Source organism: Odocoileus virginianus, chromosome 11 (genome assembly GCF_023699985.2).
Source record: "Odocoileus virginianus isolate 20LAN1187 ecotype Illinois chromosome 11, Ovbor_1.2, whole genome shotgun sequence".
NCBI lineage: Eukaryota > Metazoa > Chordata > Mammalia > Artiodactyla > Cervidae > Odocoileus > Odocoileus virginianus.
The window spans coordinates 283,390-303,057 of record NC_069684.1 but is presented as its reverse complement, the minus strand read 5'-3'; the positions used below and the strand labels follow the sequence as shown (position 1 = coordinate 303,057).

Here is a 19,668-nt window from a genome sequence, read left to right as displayed (position 1 = left end):
TATTGATTTCTGTGTTGACAAGTTTCACCGTCAGAAGGTTTATTCTAACATCTGAAAGAAATGCCTCCTCCCCCATTCACACCAGACTCCTCTTGTATCATCTGAGCTTGCTACCAAAGGTGTCTCTGGGTTCACACATTATTTTCAAAGCTCAAATTCCACCTTCTACAACCTTTCTTCAAATGTCCTGTTCCCCACGCCTTCCCGCATTTCTATTTCTTCCTTCTGGACCCTAAAGAGTTCTCCAGGTTCCTGTGAAATCTGAAGTTCCACTTTCAGGGAGCCTCAAACTGAACATGGACCTCTAGCGAGACTGCAGTGCATGAACCCGTGTCTGTGGGAACCTCTAAACCCTCATTTATCAGCTTCACATGTGTGCTGAAGAGGCTGAAGATGTTTTCCATGAATCTGCTGGTTTCTGGAACACTGTTCCCTTTTGATTTATTTTGAGTTTCATCTCATGGAACAAAAATCAGACACTTAAGGCATCTAAGGGCTTGGCCCAGACTTAGGCCAGTCTCCCTGTGATTTATTTGCTGGGAAGAGGAAAGTGGGTGGTTTGGATGTTTGGCTTGTTGTTCTTCAGGGATTAATCCAAACACAGTGAGAAAGCAAAGAGCAAGGGATTGGACCACACCACAGAGCAAGCTCGACTTCATTACTAGGAATCACGGCCATCACTAAATGGCCATCCGACTCCCCCACCAAGTGGTGACGTATATTAAATCTCACACCTGTCCTGGGCTAAGGTTGTCCTCCCCCTCATTTTGAAGAGAAGAGACACTGAGGGGGAAAGATCAATATGGTTGTAACATCCCATCGGCTCTCGTGGGTCAAGACGGGCTCTCTGCAAGTACACACACACAATTCCCAGAGCGTTCTCTCAGGTCAAAGACAAGAGAAGTCTGTCCTTCCACTGAACCTTCCACCGAGATTAACTGGTGGTCATCGAGGCCTCACAGCAGAGAAAACTCTCAGGGGCAATGAGGACTTTGCAGTCCACCAACCCCAAGAAACCTGTCCTTTGCTCAGTGTTGACGGAAAGACTAAGGCTGAGATGGGGGAGGGGGACACATGCTCCTCTTGGCTCCAAAGATGTCCCCTCCCGAGTCACAGACCCTCCTCCGGTCGTGAGGAAGCATAAGCCTAACTGCTGGGAAGGTTGGCTGGATGACCGGAAGCCTTCCTGGAGAAATTGCTTTGTAGGTGCTGAACAAAAGGAAAATTCTGTGTTCATGACTGAAGGGGTAAGCATCTCCAGTGGAGAAACTAGACAAGTATTATATGCTATAGGCAAGGATCGAATATTATGTAACACTATACAGGGAGAGGACAAACGCCCCTTATCTGCGGTGACTGCAGGAACGGCTTCGTGCCCCCTGAAGTGCACCCCGCATGGCGGCCCCCGCCTGCCCCCCGCCACCCCAGCCACAGGCTCTGTCTGCCTGCTCTCAGGCGGAACCTTGGCCCCTGCGTCGGTTCACTCTCGTGTTTCAGTGGAGTGCCTCTTGCAGTAGATTCCTGGAAAAGCGTCCTCGGAAAGCAGACTTCATAAGATCTAACACATTACAAAGTGTTGTTTTTCTATTTCACATGTGAGGTTTTGGCTGGACGTTGAATTCCTAGCTGAAGATAATGTCCTCTCCAACCGTGAGGGCCTGGCTCCTTGGCCCAGCCTCTGCCGCTGCCGTTGTGACTCCCAGTCCTTAAGGTTTCGGTGGGTCTCCTCTCTGGGATCTCTCAGCACCTCCCCTGGTGTTCCGAGGCATCGCGGACGACGTGGCTGGTAAGGCCTGTGTATGCGTGAGCTGGTGCCCCCCTGGCCCCTGACACCTAGACACTCATGCCCTCAGCCCTGGGAAACTTTCTCCAGTTATTCCCCCCCTGGGCCCCTGACACCTAGATGCTCACGCCCTCAGCCCTGAGAACTCTCTCCAGTTACTCCTTTCACGGTTTCTTCCACTTTCCAGCTCTCTCTCTAGACTGTTACTCAGATGATAGTCTAAGGTTGAGATTCTGATTTTCTCTTATTTTCCATCAACACACACACACACACACACACACACATGTATTTTAAACTCTACTCTTTGGGCAGTGGCCCCAGTTTTATCTCCATTGCCTCCTTTAAGATCTCCATTTCTGCTATCAATACGTTTCCATTTTATACAACAGCATTATCCGTCTTTCCCTCAAGGACGCAACCTCTTCTCTTAACTCTCAGAGACGCTCACTCACTTGTCTGTCTGGAGGGGCAGGTCCACAAGCTTTCTGCCTAGTTCCTGGCTCCAAGTTACTTTGTTCTGTCTGTACTGGGGAGACTTCTGGGAGTGCTGACAATCCATAGCTGACGCTCACCTGTAAGCCTGGGCCCCTCACCCTGAGGTCTTTGGAAGCTCTGTGTTCACAGGGAGGACCTGTCAACTGTTTCCACTGTTCCCGCATCTATTTGCCATGAAGTGATGGGACTGGATGCCATTCTCAGTGTTTTGAACGTTGAGTTTTAAGCCAGTTTTTTCACTCTCCTCTTTCAGCTTCATCAAGAGCCTCTTTAGTTCCTCTTTGCCTTCTGCCATTAGAATGGAATCATCTGCAGGTTGTTGATATTTCTGAGGTTGTTGATATTTCTCCACGCAATCCTGATTCCAGCTTGTGAGTTATCCAGCCTGGCATTTCGCAGAGAACTTAGTATTCTACATTCTACCTGTAAACCCAAACAGCAGTCACTAATGGGCGCCTGGCACACAGGAGGTGGTCTATGTGTTTATACCACTTTACACCACTACCGTGGGACTAAGCTCCCCCTCTGGGGTGGTTACTGTAGGAGCTTCCTCACTCACCCCGAGAGCATCTGAAGCAGCCCAGGAGGGGCTGAGTCACACAAACCAGACAGCAGAGCTGACTCGAGGGGCGTCTTTAACGCGCTGGGACAGGTACAGGTCAAGTGCAGAACTTTCTCTGCAGGATGTTTATCTTCCCATTTACCCATCCCCTCAAACCCCTAACCCTCCCCCGACACATCTTAAACTTCCCACTTCCTGCTTCCACTAGAAGCATGACTGTTTCTTCCTGTCTTCCTACCTTAGCTACACCTCCAACTCCTTCTCCTCCGACCTCACCCCCCAGCCCAGCCCCCGGCTGTGGTACCCCCAGCCCGTCGCCTTTTCTTCCTTCACGTCTCTCTTGCTTTTGCTCTGGGTCAAATCTGGACGTGCTCACACTTGAACCCCCATGAAAGCCTCTATCCACCCCACTGTCTACCGAGCCCCCTCTTCCGGGATACACCAAACACCATCAGAAGAGGCCTGACAGCCTTTCCAAAACCTCCATTAGCTCCTCGCTGCTGAGACAATGGACTCAAACCCTGCATCCATGAGCACGCGCGTACTGTATGATTAAGAACACAAATGTGGGGGCCGGAATCTCAGAATTCAAGTCCCGTAAACTCTGCCCAGGGTTAAATTTGAGGTCAGCATGGCGAACACCCCGGAGGTCACATCTACGGGGCGGTGTCAGCCGATGCATGTTTGATGAAGACTGTGGAGATCCGGTTCACCACACAAGGAGAGGAAAGATGGGAATGTGACAGGAAATCAGAAAGGAGAGGAGGCAGAGTGGGGTGGCTTAATTCTCCATGCACACCCGGGAATGTGATGCAGCCTCACGGGACACGGGTGGGCAGGGCGTGCGCCCCCTTTCCCGCGGTCCCCCTTCTTGCTACATGGGAGCACAGACGTGCAGCGGGAGGACCCTCACCACCATGCGTGACCCCTCCGCGAGGGTTCAGGAGTCCTGGCACCACCGTGGGCACCTGATGGGGGGTGCGCAGAGCCGACCTGCCTCCACAGGCTTCTCCCAGCCCCGCGGGGCGCCGCCGAGGTCCACACAAACACAGCTTCCTCCAGGCTCCCGCGGTCCTCTGTACCAGCCTCTCCCGTGTCTCCTCACCGCGTCTCGGGCTCTGCGGGAGCGTCCGCCTTACAGGCGGTCTCCCGAGGGGCAGGACAGAGTTCTGGTGCTGCCCTGCCTCTCAGTGTCTACACAGCAGGCAGACCTGTGAAAGCGGGGGTGCACACTCAGAGAAGCGGTTACCGCTTCCCAGCGCCAGAGATCTGTTCCCCAATAGTGACCTGCAGTTTGTTTCTGAAGGATCCTCGCTTCAGTGGGAATCGATAACCTTTCTCTTTGTAGAACTTCCAGATCTCCACTTGAATTCTCGGTCTATGCAAGCACGTGATCCAGCCCGTCTACCGGATCCTTCAAAGTACTTAGAAAAAGTACTCAACGATCCTTCTGCCAGCTCCAACACCAAGTCAGCTGTTGGTTCTGTAGTAGCGCATGGGAAGCGACACCTGGGAACGGACACCCACAGAGCTGAGGGCAGAGACGGTCTCCCCCACGGTGGAGCCAAGTCTCGGCTCTGTGGTCACTTTGGTTAAAGTCGGGTCCTAACGTCTCGGGGACCAGATCAAGGCTGCTCTTCCTTTGGAGCTGGGACGTGACCGTGGTGACGCCAGCCTTCTCTGTGTTCTGCAGCCCGGCTGTCAGCTCGCAGGGGCTGCCCCGGGCGCGAGAGGAGGGCCTTGTGCTTGCGGGAGGCCCGGCTCTCAGCTTCTCCTGCGCTGCGCGGCTAGGCACCGGGCGGCTGCTGTGCTCCCTGGCTGGGAAGGGCGTCTGCCCCGTCTCTACCCTGCCCTTGGTCATCGGCTGGCGGCCCCTGTGTGCTCCCAGGGAAGGCGTCGTGGGAAAGAACTGGGGCTGGCCGGGGTCGTACTTGCTCTGTGACTGTGTCTCCTTGTAGCCAATTCACACGTAGCCTCCAGAAGTTTGTACAGAGTCCAGCTGTCTCCTTTTCCTCATCGCTGGTGGGTTGACCCCCTCTCCCACCGGGCCCCTCGGATGAAAGCCGCCAAGCATTCTTGCTCCCCTGAAACTTGGTTCAGTCAGAACACTCAGTATCCTTAGACACTTATGGTTTTCTTTTCTAAATCGTAATTGTTACTTCTCCAGCTTCCTGCCATTGGGTGGAAGTGGCAGTGTACGGTGACTGCACTGTTCCCGTCAGTAAATCACTAAGCCCTCCATCTAGGCTGCAAGCGTGGCGGCTGATTGCTGTTCGAGTTCCCACTTCCTGGCCCTGGGCCGCGTGGGCGCACCCATCTCTGCGGGAGGAGAACCTGGCTGCGGAGGGGAGTGGTGCACCTGGACGCTGCCCCGTTTGTCTGCGGGCCCGGGGCGGGCGCACCCTCCCTCTGGGGGCCGCGCCAGCGCTCACAAAGCTCTTGGCTGCGGCCAGGCGCCCCCCCCCCCAGCTGTCGCCCCCAGAGCTCCAGGGGCCAAGGGAGCCTGCGGGCCGCCAGAGGCTGAGGGCCTGGGCCAGCGGCGGGCCGGGCCGGTGGGCTGGCAGTGCATGGGAAAGGCCTCAGTTCTCTCTTCTCCAGCAGTCTTTGGAAGTCAGGCCTGACCTTGAATCCGTTTTCCTTTGGTCCAGAATATATGTGCCTGATGAAGCAGTAAAGAGATGTACCTGAGGAGACCACGTTTCTCTGGTTATTTACCACTTAATGGATAAGAGCTCTGTACACAAAACCTTATTTTTTCCTCTGAGAAACATCCAAGATACAACAGACTGGTGTAAGAGCTAGGCTGACTGTTTTCTTCTTGTGGAGTCATTTTTACTCCCAGGTGAGGCTTCCCCATTGCCTCGGTGGTAAGGAATCTGCTTTTAATGCAGGAGACGTGGATTCAGTCCCTGGGTTGGGAAGATCCTCCAGAGAAGGGAATGGCAACCTACTCGAGTACTCTTGCCAGGAAAATCCCATGGACCGAGGAGCCTAGCAGGCTACAGTCCTTGGGGTTGTAAAGAGTTGGACACGACTGAACAACTAAACAACAGCTGACTCTGAGGGTAGCATCAGGCAGACAACAACCCCGAAGCATTTGCAGCTGCACTCTGCACCCCCGAGGGGACCACTAGGACACAGTGCGCACACACGCTGCTCCCAGGTGGAGCTGACGGAGCTGGGAGCCTGAGGTTACGGCCCCAGCAGACGCCCAGGCCCTCTTGGTCTCCATCTGGTATCGCTCCCTTCTGAACAGAAACTCACTCCAGGACAGCAGGAGGCTCTCTGACCACAGAGTGGAAAGCCTTCAGGAAACACAGTCCTCAACTGCTCATAAAAAGCAGCCCGAGTCAGACGTGGGAGGCTTCCAGGGCCCATCACTGAACCTGCAAGGGTGGCCGTGCTCTGTGAACCTACGGACATCGGGTGGGCCCCGTGGAAAGTCACCAACTCGGGACCTGCGATTCGACCCCTGCGGGGCCCGGCCATTAGACAGGAGGCAGTGAGCAGAGGTGAGTCAGTGGGACTCAGGCCTGGGGCAGAGCCCAACCTGACTGCCACGGTGAGGACGGTGACTCCTGTGATGGGCTGGCCCGGCTCCCAGGGCCGGCGTGGCTGCGGGTCAAGACAACGGAACATCCCACCGGCACAAGCGCTTTGGATGAGGCCCCCGGACAGCGAGGCGGCCCCGCAGCTCAAACTGCTCTACTTCAGGGGACCGGAAAGGTGGACAGGGCTTGGTCAGGACCAGCCTGAGTCAGAACCACACATGGAAGGAGCCTCCAAATCACTGTCGTCCTGATCCTTGATCCAGGGCTGAAGACGGCCACAGCCTCCCTGCTCACTGTCCAGGACGGAACGTGACGGCCGAGCCCCATGAAGCTGCCGAGACTGTGGTGGGAGATGGCTGACCGCGGGGTGTCCCCGAGGCCCATGGTGCCTGCTTCAGCACCTGTTTGCTACAGACCTGGGCAAAGGGTGTTTTTTTTTCCCAGTATTTTTTGTTGTTGATGTGGACTCTTTTTAAAAGTCTTCATTGAATTTGCTACAATGTTGTTCTGTTTTACGTTTTTGGTTTCCTTTGGCTGCAGGCAGTGGGATCCTAGCTCCCGGACCGGAACCCGAAGCCCCTGCACTGGAGGCGCAGTCTTAACCACGGGACCGCCAGGGAGTCCCTGAAGTCTTCAAGCAGGAAGACGCTGGGTCCCGGGATCTGGGTCAAACAGCAGAGGTGACGGCCGGTCCTGCTTGAGGCCGAGCGTGGTGTGCGGAGCGTCCTGGGTGCCCCTTAGTGCGCTTCGAGGAGGCCCTGCCCTTCGCTGTCCTGCAGGCCCTTTCTGGGAGGTGAGCAGCTCGGATGACAGCCAGGCCTCCCCGGAGCTCACTCCCAGCCTGATGATGGGTCCTGGCCTCACAGCTGGTCGGCGAGGCCCGCTCTCTGGCCCCTGCAGCAAGCAAGCCCTCTGTCCCCTTGGTTACCAGGGGGTCAACTCCTGTTGTTGTTTAGTTACTAAGTTCTGTCTGACTCTCTTGTGACCCCATGGACTGCAGCCCGCCAGACTCCTCTGTCCATGGGATTTCCCAGGCAAGAGTACTGGATGGGTGCCATTTCCTGCTCCAGGGGACCGTCCTGACTCGGGGGTGAAACCTGCGTCTCTTGCTTCTCCTGCACTGGCAGGCGGCTGCTTCACCATGGAGCAGCCAGACGCGCAGTGCCCGCACAGTCTCTGTACCACGGCAGCCGCCGGCCAGGTGCATCTACACGCCGAATTCCTGAAGCACGGCTGGTCCAGACTGAGGTGTGGTAAGGGTTCACTTCAGTACCAGAGTCCAAAGACTTCGTCTGACAAAAGAATGCTCTGTATCTTATTAATAACTTCATATTAATACTTAAATGATAATATTTTTAGATATCTTGGATTAAATAAACCTTGTTATTGTAATTAATTCCACCTGTTTTACTTTTTAAAAACATGTCTACTAGGGAATTTAAAATGACAGATGTGGCTCACACCGCTTCTGGAAGCCGTGTCTTGGAGGAAACTTTTGGTTGACAGGCTGTCCACCTGGAAGAGGCGGGGCTCATCGACCGAGGCTGTGGCTGCAGTTGGCCTGTGACCTAGGTCAGTGCCAGCTGACCCTTCTCCGGATGGCACCAGATGTGGCGGAAGCGCTGGGCACATACCCTGAATGACTGGCCACAGTCCTGAGCATCTAAGAGGTTAAAGCGGAAGAGTGACACAACAGGGGCAGAAAGAAGACAAGGTGATGGAGGAGTCGCAGGGAAGCTGAGCACCTGAGTGAGGCCATTTCTGAAAACGAACCGGCCTTCTGCTCAGGCACCGGCAAGCTCTCACCGCCCCGCGTGGCCTCAGCTCTTCAGGGCAGGCCGAGCGCAGCTTCACTACATGTCTGTGGTTTGGCCGAGGCCACAGCGAGGCAGCCGGGTCTGGCCAAGGACGAACTGCAGAGAAATTTAGAGGAAGAGGGGGTGGGGCAGAGAAGAAGCCAAAGTAAACGTCTCGTGCTAGGGGTCTGCCAAGTCTAAGGGTAAAGCTCACCAGCAGAAGGAACTCTGAGGACCTGGTGACCAGAGTCCAACAGGAAACTGGAGCATGTGTATAATCAGGGGAATTTATTTGGCCCCCTTGGTACATGGCAGTGAGCTCATACCCCTCACCCCCGTCCCTAAGAAAACTGAGGGCTTCAGCAACTTGTTACAGACACTTCCTGGACTGCAGATCTGCCGAATTTTGTCCAACTCTCAAATGCTGAGGCTAATTTTGTGAATGGGCTGGGGACTCTAACATTCATATTTAATCTCTGCAGATCCCACAACACCGTTTTGGAGCCCATTACTCTGTGAGATCTGGGCAACACCTCGGTGATGAATCCTTACTCAGACCCGGCCTGGAAGATTATGAAGATGAACACCACAGATTCAGGAAGTGTTCCCTGGAGGTCAAACCCGACTCAAATGAAAGTCAAGAAAATCAGATGCCACGCCCTCCTGTACTTCGATCATCCCACCGAGTTGCGGAATCACCATTTCCACTGCCGCCTCTGTCTGTCAAGTGGCTCAGCTCCTAGTTTCCACGTGGGCATCTGGAGGGGCTGCTATAAACACACAGGCTGCTTGGCCACCGAGAGTGTGAACGGCGCCCTCGTGGACGCATCCCCGTCCTAGCTCCCTGCACCCTCCCCCTGCCAGAGTTGATCTCTGTCACCACCCAGCACAGCCCCCTCCCTTCTCCTGGAAGGGTTACTGCAGAGGGATACGGTCCTGGCCTCGGCAGAACCCCGCCCGGTCAAGATTCAGCTTGTGTCTGAATCTGGAGGGAGGCTGGCTCAGCATTGGCAAAAGAATGATCTAGAGAATGAGCCCGCTGGCTCCGAGTCCTTAACTGGTCTGGAGGACCGGGTGCTCCTGCAGGTAACGCAGGAAGTTCTGGGCATACGTGCAATTTTCCAGTGTCTGATCACACCTTCGGAGTCTCAAATATCTGTGACTCAGAGAAAAGTTCTTTTAAATTATCATCTTGCCTCCTAACACCCTGCTTCAAGCATGGCCTTCTTGATTCTGGCATTTAATCTCTGCCCTGAGGTTAAGACAGTTTCTCCCACTTAGACCACTGCTACAGACTGAAATGTGTCCCCCCACATCCTTAAGTTGAGGCTATAACCCCCAATGATTATATTTGGAGCTAGGACCTCTAAGGAGGTCATTAAGGTTAATTAAGTGAGGTCAGGAGGGTGGGGCCCTGACTCAACAAGACTGATGTTTTAAGGAGGAGGACCCACCATCTGAGGGCCCTGACTCGGCCAGAAGACAGTTCTCACCAGAAACCAAGCACCCTGACCTTAGAATCCCAGCCTCCCAGACTGTGTGAGAATTGATTTCTATTGTCTAAGCTACCAGCCTTCGGTATTTTGGTACAATTAGCTGATTCTATATTCATACATGAAAACATTGGAGCCTGACCACCTCCAGGGTCCAGGCAGTTTTCAATTCAGTGGTTTATTAACATGAGGTTTTTGACTGTGACTCCACAGGTCATTACAGTTCACATAAAGCACCCAGATCCATCAGCAGGCTCAGCAGAAGGTATGGGCTGGGAGGAGCAAGGAGGCAGGAGTGAGCGACGGTTACTGCTCTGACTTGGCAGGGGTGTCCTGCTGGAGAAAACCCATGTTCTTATGATGAAACCAGGTTCTGTGTGTGCTCCCCTGATGACACCATACGCGGTCATTCAGCCCTGCAAACAGCTTGGTCAGCACTTTTTGGAACAGAATGGCTGCAACTGGATTAGAGGAATCAATGTATCTCATTGGCATCTTCATGTGGGAAAGGATAATTGCAGGGTGGCGGGCGAGACAGAGAAGGGAGAGGATGGGGAGGAATGAGCGAGGGTTTCCGAGGTGTGGCTTATGGCTTTGCCATGTCAGCTGGTGGGGCCAGAGCGTAAGAAACAGCAGATCGCGGAGCTGTTGAACGGGAGTCTCTCTAATTAGGACCAACTGCGGGTGAGGAATGCTGACTCGGCTGGCCGAAGCCTGATGGGGTTCTCTCTTGTTTCAGAGATTCCTACTTTCTCAGAGGTAGGAGTGAAAAAAGGCACTTCCCTATTTTTCAGAGTGAAGAAATTAAATCCTTCACAGAGTAAAACGTAACTGGGAACCCGAAGACGAGGGAGAACCCTACAGGATGCAGCCTGTCCACCTCTGGAGGATGAAGGAGAACCCTACAGGATGCAGCTTGCCCACCTCTGGGGGATGAGGGGCAGCACTGGGGGCCATTCCCTCTGCAGTCAGTCCTGTAGCTGAATCCCTTGGGCCTCAATTTCCCCAGGTATAAACAAGTCATCCAGCACCTTCCACCAGCAGGATGTTCTGAAAGTTGAACATCTGGGAAAAGAATTTTGATTCCTAACCTGGACAAAGAAAATCTTGACAAAAACTAACACATCACAAAATTAAGGTGCTGAGTGTTAAAAGCGATCCCAGTTTGGGTTTCCGTGTCTTTTTCGAGAGGAACAGTCGACAGCGTGCTGTCTGGGACCCACGGCCCCTTCGCTTCCTAAAGTCAACACAGACGTTCCATTTCACAGGCTTTTGGAAAGGGGTGAAAATGCTGTCAGCGCTGACATTTCGGGAGACCCTGCTTCCTCCCCACATCCCTGGCTCTTTCGGAGGCTCTTGTCAGGACGGCCTCACCCAACTCCCAAACCCCTGGTATGGCCCTTCTTGCACTTCTGCACTGTCTTTAAACCAATAAGGAATTAGAGACAACTGATGGTACTCTGAAAAGTCGGGAAGCTTTACGTGCCTAGAGCAGGACTTGGCAAGTTTTTCCTGTAAAGAACTGGTCATCATGTTAGCCTTTGATGGCCACGTTCTGTGGCAACCTCTCAGCTCTGCCCCTGGAGCAGGAATGCAGCCACAGACAGTACGGAAATGAAACTTGAATTTCATATGACTTTCAGGTGTCACAAAATATTATCCTTCTTTTAATTTCCCCTCTCACATCACTTAAAAATGTGAAAACCATTCTTTGCTTTGTGGGCCAAACCAAAACAGGCAGTGGGCCAGATTTGGCCCAGAAGGCCAAAGTTTGCTGACCACTAGGCTAGAAGAAACTAGAGCAAAATGGAAAGTAACTCTTCAGCTGACAAGTCTTGGACCAAAACGCAACTCTAGACTAAGAAAGACCTCTCCTTTATTCCCTTTCAGTGCCCTTCTGAAAATCAAAACAAGATTTTCCTACCAGCAATGTTACTGGCTCCTTTTGACACAGGAAGATAAAAGGTTAGGGGGTGGGGATGGAGGAGGCAGGAGAGGAAAAGAGAAGGAAAAGAGGAAGCTCTAGGCTGGCCTGCCCTTCACCGTGAGAGTTGGACTATAAAGAAAGCTGAGCGCTGAAGAATTGATGCTTTTGAACTGTGGTGTTGGAGAAGACTCTTGAGAGTCCCTTGGACTGCAAGGAGATCCAACCAGTGCATCCTAAAGGAGATCAGTCCTGGGTGTTCATTGGAAGAACTGATGTTGAAGCTGAAACTCTAATCCTTTGGCCACCTGATGCGAAGAGCTGACTTATTGGAAAAGACCCTAATGCTGGGAAAGAATCAGGGCAGGAGGAGAAGGGGACAATGGAGGATGAGATGGTTGGATGGCATCATCGACTCGATGGACACGAGTTTGGGTAGACTCTGGGAGTTGGTGATGGACAGGGAGGCCTGGCGTGCTGCAGTTCGGGGTCGCAGAGTCGGACACAACTGAGCGACTGAACTGAACTGAAGGAGGAGGCACTGCCTTAAAACAGGATGAGACAGATTCAAATATATTTGTAGTTTTAAGAGTAGATGATGTGAAGTTGACAGAAGCAAAGCCTTTTCTAGTGAGAAGCACAAACCTTGCTCCAGGGATGGGGCAGACTGGGACGTCCTGGTCTCCCATTAGAGTCACGGCAACAGAGGGGTCCTGGCTCCAGACCGCAAAGCAGCCTGGGAGTGCAGGGCAGGCATCAGAAGCGGTGGTAGGGGGTGCAACCAGGACGCCGTCTGCACCCGACGCTGTGAGAGGCAGCACGGGCAGTAAGCGCCAGCTGTGCACAGGCGCTGGGCAGGACGCGGCCTCCCACAGACCTGGCGGCCCCGCCTTCCCTTTGAACACCTCACACCCCTCTTCTGACCACCCTGTGTCACATTCAACCTTCTCACCTCAGAATCCCTGGCCTTCCATTATCGCCTTTCTTCTCTTTTCCTCTATTAAATAATAAAAGCCCACTTTCCAATTTCCTCCTAGCATTTCCACGTAAAAACCAAGGAGATCATTCTTCCGGTCACTGAGTCTCCTCATCCAGTTAAAAATCCTGACTCGAAACAGACAGCAACGCACCACCTGTCTCCTGCCGGTGATCATCCTGATAGTGTCCCCGTTTCACCCACCAGAGAGGATCACGACAAGGAACATTCATTCGGAAAGCCAGCAGAACAGAGCAAACACACACTCCCAATCTAGGACCTAAGAGAAACTTCCCTGCATCCGCCTGCTTGCATGTGTCCTGCCAGACCCCTGGGAGGGTGTGGTCAGAGATCTGAGTGCCCTTCACGTCCACCAAGAGGATCAGCTCAGGATAAATACAGAGCTGGTGACAGGACGGCGGCCTTCAGGGCACACACAGGCAATGTCATCCGAAACCGAGATTGGCCTTCCTTTCCAGCAGGGGCATTGAGAAATCAATCCAGGGCAGAGGGTGAGCACCTGTCAGGAGCTGCCACCCTCCTGAGACCTCTGGGGAGGAGTCCCGCCGACAGCCGGCCGTGGATGAGGCAGGTTACTCTCGAGCAGGTCAGATGCACGGTCACAGAAATTGCTGTCCCTTCACTGAATGTAAGGAAGAAACACCTGGGCTGGGTGGTAAAGGTGAAGCTGCCTCCCAGGTTCCAGGAACACTTGGATAGCGCCCATTTAGGTCACTTGCAGTTTTAAGTGGCTCTGGCTGGATTTCTTCACACCCGTAATGCCTGCAACTCATCTTCATGTCATATCCTCACTCAAATTCCAAAAGAAAAATGTCTGTTGTACATGCTGGCAGTGGCCAGAGCTGCAGGAGTCCAGGGTGGTAACAGCTTTCTCTCCACAAAGAATCAGCAGCTGAGACCTCAAAGGAGCATCAGTGTGTTGCCAGTGAGGCTTCTCAATTTGCTCCTGGGGGAGCTCATTGGATGCCTCTGTTGCCACCCTGATGTCATTATTTCAAAAGAAATGGTCATGAGAAGGTAGGAGAGTTTAAGGGCATGTTTCATAATGGAATGTTTGTTTATCTGTGTGGTTTTAATGATAAAGATTTTTGTTGTAGCAAAGCAGTCCACGTGTGAGTCAGGCTGCCTTTGTGCAAAGTTGCTGTTCGCTTACTCAGCAGGCAGCCGGGGTCTGACCCAATAGGAGTTCCCTGTGCCCACCTGGTAGACAGGACCAGCAGGACTCTTCACCGCTGGACACACATGCAGCAATGCCCCACCCTTGACTGGAGCAAGGTCTGCAGCTGTACTGAAGATGCGAAGCTTTCCGGAAGACATCCTTAAATGATGCTACTGACCATCGTGCCACCCAACACCAGAAACACTGGTGTTGTTTCTGCATGACGGTCCCCTTCCGTCCGCAGAGTCAGAGACGTTACCAAGCTCACTCATTCATCTGTCTACAACCTTCCTCACAGCTAAGCAGGTTCACCACTTTCCCACCACCCAGTGCACTGTGGATATCCAAATAGCGACTCCAAAATGCTCACAGGTAAAAGCTGTCTTTAGCATGCTGCTTCGGAGAAGGCAATGGCAACCCACTCCAGTACTCTTGCCTGGAAAATCCCATGGACGGAGGAGCCTGGTAGGCTGCAGTCCATGGAATCGCTAGAAGTTGGACATGGCCGAGCGACTTCACTTTCACTTTTCACTTTCATGCATTGGAGAAGGAACTGGCAACCCACTCCAGTATTCTTGCCTGGAGAATCCAAGGGATGGGGGAGCCTGGTGGGCTACTTCTATGGGGTCGCACAGAGTCAGACACAACTGAAGTGTCTTAGCAGCAGCAGTAGCATGCTGCTTTCCTCCAGATCCACGGCACCTGCTTTCATCAGAAGGGCATGCCTTATACATTGTTTTCTAGTTGGGATGGATTTGTGCTCATCCATGCATATATTCTAACCTTAGTTTTCTTGTGAACATCACCAGATTGTGGAAACAATAGTTAACCGTATGTCCAATATTTAAATACGTGTCTAACCACTGTCCTGGACACTTACATACATGCACAACCTCACTTAATATTTGTATCAGCCTGGACTAGGATATTATTTCCATTTTACCTGTAAGAGAGGGGAAACTTAAGATTTAAGACCTGGAGAAGGGAATGCCTACCCACTCCAGTATCTGGCCTGGAGAATTCCATGGACAGAGGCGCCTAGCGGGCTGCAGCCATGGAATCACACAGAGTCAGACATGACTGATCGACGAACACTTTCACTCTCAAGGTCACAAGCCTGCCCATGGCCCCACAGCCTCCCTTAGTGTCATGCTCTGTCTGACTAAAGACCCATCATTAACCACTGAGCAGAACAGAAATATCCCCGTCAGGAGGGAGGTAGCTCTAGTTAGGCGTGGTAGAACTAGTGACGCTAAATTGGGCATTCGCTCAGATCACGGGGAGCCCTGGCGCGTCACTGCGCAGCTGCGGCTTGGCAGCTTTCCAAATGATGTTCTGCCGGAGGGCAATGATCACTTACAAGCCTCCAGGGGACTTTTGCGTAAAAAGATGGTCTCCAGGTCAAAGGCAATTTGTATCTGCTCTGCTGAGTTACTGAGGTCTGGAATGGAGAATCATGAAGAAATGGGGTTGGTCCTGGACCTCAAAAGGCCTGAAGACTCAAACAGAAAACTCCCAAGAGTGGTCCGCTTCTCAGTAACTGGACAAGGGCTCGCGCACACGGCAGGGCGGCCATCCCCGCAGGCCCTTCCACGAGCGCACACCAGCTCCCTTGCACAGGCCAGTGGACAGCGTGCCTCTGCAAGTCTGCGGCACGGGGCTGGGGGGGTGCAGGCAGCTCTCGACGACTCAGGTGCCGTGGTCTGGGTGGGTGGGCTTTCCGGAGCCCTGTCCACCTCCTTCCACATGGGATTCATCGAGAGCCCATGTGGCCCGAGTGTGAAGTCCAGTCTCCAGAATGGCACTGGGCAAAGGACTCTTTGTGGCGACAGGTGAAACTAAAATACCCCTGGTAGCGATGGCCGGGATGCTGGGCAAGGCCTATGGTGGACGCTGTGGGGACACCTGCCTTTAGTGTGGCCCTGGAGTGGCAGAGCCCTAACAGGGGGTCCGCAGGGTCTTCCTGTGGCAGCCTGGCCCCAGGACCATGTCACATACTCCCCACCAAGAGCAGGTCAACCAGCCGGCCACTAACGCCACATCCGCAGCAACCTGCCCTATCTGTCAACGGCACGGCGGCTGCTAACTGGTCTGCTTCCGGGGAGGCCTGTCTCCCTTCTGGGGTGTCCCTGTGGTGCGCACTTTCCTGGCTTCTGTCTCTGGGAGGGTCTTTGGTTTCACAACAATCCCCTACATTCACCCACCAGAGGTCAACACTTACGTAGCCCTGTTTCCAAAGAGCCACCCTATGTGGAGCCTGCCCAGGACAGATTGAAAATGAGTCAGGAGCAGCATCGGCAAGGAAGTTGCGTGCAGGGCAGCTCAGATGTCTTCCAAGCACACCCGAAGCGGAAGCCCTGGAGGCCCTTTCTGGCCAAGAGCGCTCAGCATTTGAGTTGAGGCCGCCCCGAGCGAGGACTCCTGGAGGCTCTTCTGTCCAATCCCAGGCAGTGGTCAGGCTGAAGGCCACCAGGTCTTCCTGTCAGACACCATGTGCTGGGGTTCAGTTAAACATGGGCCTTTTCCAATCACCCGGTTGTGGGCTGAAATGGACATGGTGAAATTGCTTCTGCTTTCTCTACTTATGAAGCATGCTGTGTAGCCCTCATCAACGTGTCCTCGAGGCTGGGCTGCAGCACTCCCAGCACTGTGGCTCCCTAGGAGACAGTCTTCTCCCTCAAAACAGCCACCTCTTAAATCCGTGAGTGCCGTTCATCTGGGAAGACAGTCCTGGGCAGGAGACCAGAGAGCTTTCTTTGCCTGAGGGCATATGGGTCTCTAATCTGTTCTCAGACCCCGGGTCTGGGATGCTAGGCGAGGTAACTTTTAACTTGAGCCTCCCGCCTCACCTGACCCCAACAACCCGTGCATTCTTTCCTAATGTAGCGATTTCCAAAAACAGCGTAAAATGAGCAGTTAATAATAGGTCCCAACATGTAAATTACAGTGGTTTCCAAAAATAAAAGCTTCATGGGGGAAAAATCTGCATGTTACCACTGTGAGGTAGACACGAGGGATGTTTCCTCACACCAGGGAAACCTGGGCGTCTGCACACAACTGGCAGGCAAGGACTCCAAACAGTCCTTGGAAATGATTTTCTTGTGTAAACCAAACCCTAACTTTTCCCTCCCTCGCCACTCTGTCTCCTTCTCCTCAACCAACCTCACAATTCAGCACCCAAGGCTGTTCCTCAGTGTTTCCTTACATTTCTAGAGAGCAAGAAGGGAAAGAAGGCGGCGCTACGATCGGTTACCTTTCTCGCACTGTGTCTAAGGTGGTGCCTGGAACCCCTTGTCGGCTTGCCAGCCAGCCTGTGATGCTTATGTCCTTGAGAACCAGCACCTGCTCAGGATTTAAAAGAGGTGCTCCTGAGAGGCCCTCCAGATTTGTGCGTTCTCATTTGTGCATCTCATCCCTCACTAAGATTCTCCACTCCAGGGAGGACTGGGCAGGTTTGTCCAAAGAAATCTGAGCATCTGGAAAACCCACTGACTAGAAAGCTCACTTGTCTCTTTAATCGAGGTCTTAAGGAAGGCAGAGCTGTTGCCCCCACCACGAGGGGTCAGTGATCTCGCCGTGGTGGGCACTGTGGTTTTTATAGATGTTTCGCCTTTATCTCCAAATTAAGTGCCTTCTTATCAAGAGCCATTTAGTTCACGGACTGCTTACTCCCAGTGAAGCATCTTTGTTGAGGGTTCTGAAGATTTTCACTTCAGAGAGCAGGACAGCTGAATACCACATTGTGTGGGTAAGTCAAAGGTCAGTCTCAAGAGGAAAACCCAGCTAATGCATGTGAAAGACTCAACTTTTTAGGGAGAGTTTTCCATGCATGTGAAAGTAAGCCCATCTCTCACCTATGACAAAGCCCTGAACAAAAAGAATGAAAAGAAAAGGAATCTTAATTCTTAATCAGTAAGGAGATGAAACAAAGATCTTTGTTCAGAGAAACAAACCACAGGCAGGTGTTCAGGCAAGGTAGAGACATTCATTCCCTGCCCCAGGCATGACAGGCTACCCACTTAAGGACGAAGGATGAATGGAGGAAAAAATAACAGGGAACTGAAAAGCTTTAAACTTCTCAAACCCGCACCCGCAAGTGCCAGAGGGAGCACGCACACAGTTCTGAAAGGCAGGTGTTCCACACAGTTCTTACAGAATCAGGTTTGAAGTATCCGCAGTATTTTGCAAATGTACGTACCCAGCCACTTTGGGAACTGGTTATAGCGTTCAACACCCTTGAGGATGGTTCTCTGAGGCTGACTGCCATCATTCTGGAACAAATTCTCAAGCCATCACTCTCCACTCAGACATCCCACTCCCTCTGAACCACCGCCCGTGCGCCTGTCCACTGCAGTGGGCCTACTTCTCCTTCAAAGGGAAACGAGGAGGGGGAGTTTCACTCTGGGCTCCAGAGCGAGTCAATGGCAAAGCCAACACTGGGTCTTTGCGTGCTTCATCTCTTCACTTCAGCATCGGAACTGTCCTTCAACACTGCCTGGGTACAGAGCGTACACTTACCCGTTCCTTCATCACGCCTCCTGCCACCTCATCTCCCCCAGGTCAGAGGGAGAGAAGTTTTTGTTCTCGAAAGGCACACATCTTAGGAAAAAATAACAGTCCTGAGAACACAGGAAATGACTGGCTATGAAATGACTTTGGGTATTAACATGCTTTTCTTGGGCAACTTGGAGTTGGAATCTCTGCTTTGAGGCTTTCTGACCAGTCTGGGGCTCTCTGCATAATCTTTAAAGAAGTCGAAAGAAGGAAGACTGAAATTAAAAGAGAAGTTAAAATCAAACTGGCTTGTTTGTCTGGAGAAGGAGCCTTCAGGCGACAGACAGAACGAAAACATCCTGTTATCCTTCCCCTTCTGCTCTGACGCGGGACAGATCCAGTCACCGCATGTCTGGCCAGCAGCCCCTGCATGCTGTCCCCAAGGCCTGGGTGGAAGAGCTTGGTCAATGCCCTGAGGGTCTCTGCCGAGGGACATACAACCCCTTGCCTGCACATCCTCTGGGGCCACAGCTGTGCCCAGGCTTTTCATGCAGAGACTGCCGGACACAAGCACTTGGAAGATAATGCAAACATGAGGTGCCTCGTGGAGGACGAAGGGGATTTCCATAAAGCACAGGAGGAGACTGGTCTCATTACACATCCCCTCTCTCTCAGTCCGTTTATAGGAGCTGGCCTGCTAACAGTGGACCAAGGAAAATGGAGGGAAATTCATCAATTAACATACAGCTCACTGTACTTTGAAGATAATTCTAAAACACACTCGAGCACTAAGAAGAGTGGTCTTAATGGGCTTTCCTCATTCAGAGGAGCCATCTTTGTAGGAAGAGGTTATTCACAAGTCCTCCCCAACAGCAGCTCGAGGCTGGCCTGAAAGGCAAAGTTGCTAAGCATGAAGCCCATGTTTGAGGGAACCCCTCTCCCGGGTCTGCCGTGGGAGCTGAGTTCTGGGAGAACAATGCTCCAGGGACCAACTCTCAGGAGCAGCAGGCATGGACATCGAGCTGGGAACCCAGAGCCTGGAAATTGCAAGGATGTTTGTGAAAAAGTGGAATTGAAAGGGAGGAGCTCAAATGGGAGAAACAGTATGAACTATGGGCACGGAACGCACACCGGACAGTCACTAGGAAGAAAGGGCCAAATGTCCAGAGGGTGACGGCGAGCCATGAGCCCACCACACCCACTGCCCTCCTGATGGCTGCGAGTCTCTTCTCTTTCTGATCGCTTGCTTCTCACTGCAGATACTGGCATCCCAGTGTCAGAAGCCGGCATCCCACTCTATTACAAGTTAATCGTACCGCCACGGGCACTGAAGTCAGCTGTCTGTTGTTCTGTCTGCAGTGATCACAACGATGCCTGGCATACGGGAGGCAGCTTCAACAGGCGCTGGTGGAGA

General features: G+C 52.8%; 1 protein-coding gene across 4 annotated transcripts in view; it reads right to left on the bottom strand.

Moving 5' to 3' along the window:
• Window positions 1-19,668, bottom strand: part of LOC110136468 (neuron navigator 1) — a 130,919-nt gene that overhangs the window by 27,846 nt on the left and 83,405 nt on the right. The gene's annotated exons all lie outside the window — the stretch shown is intronic.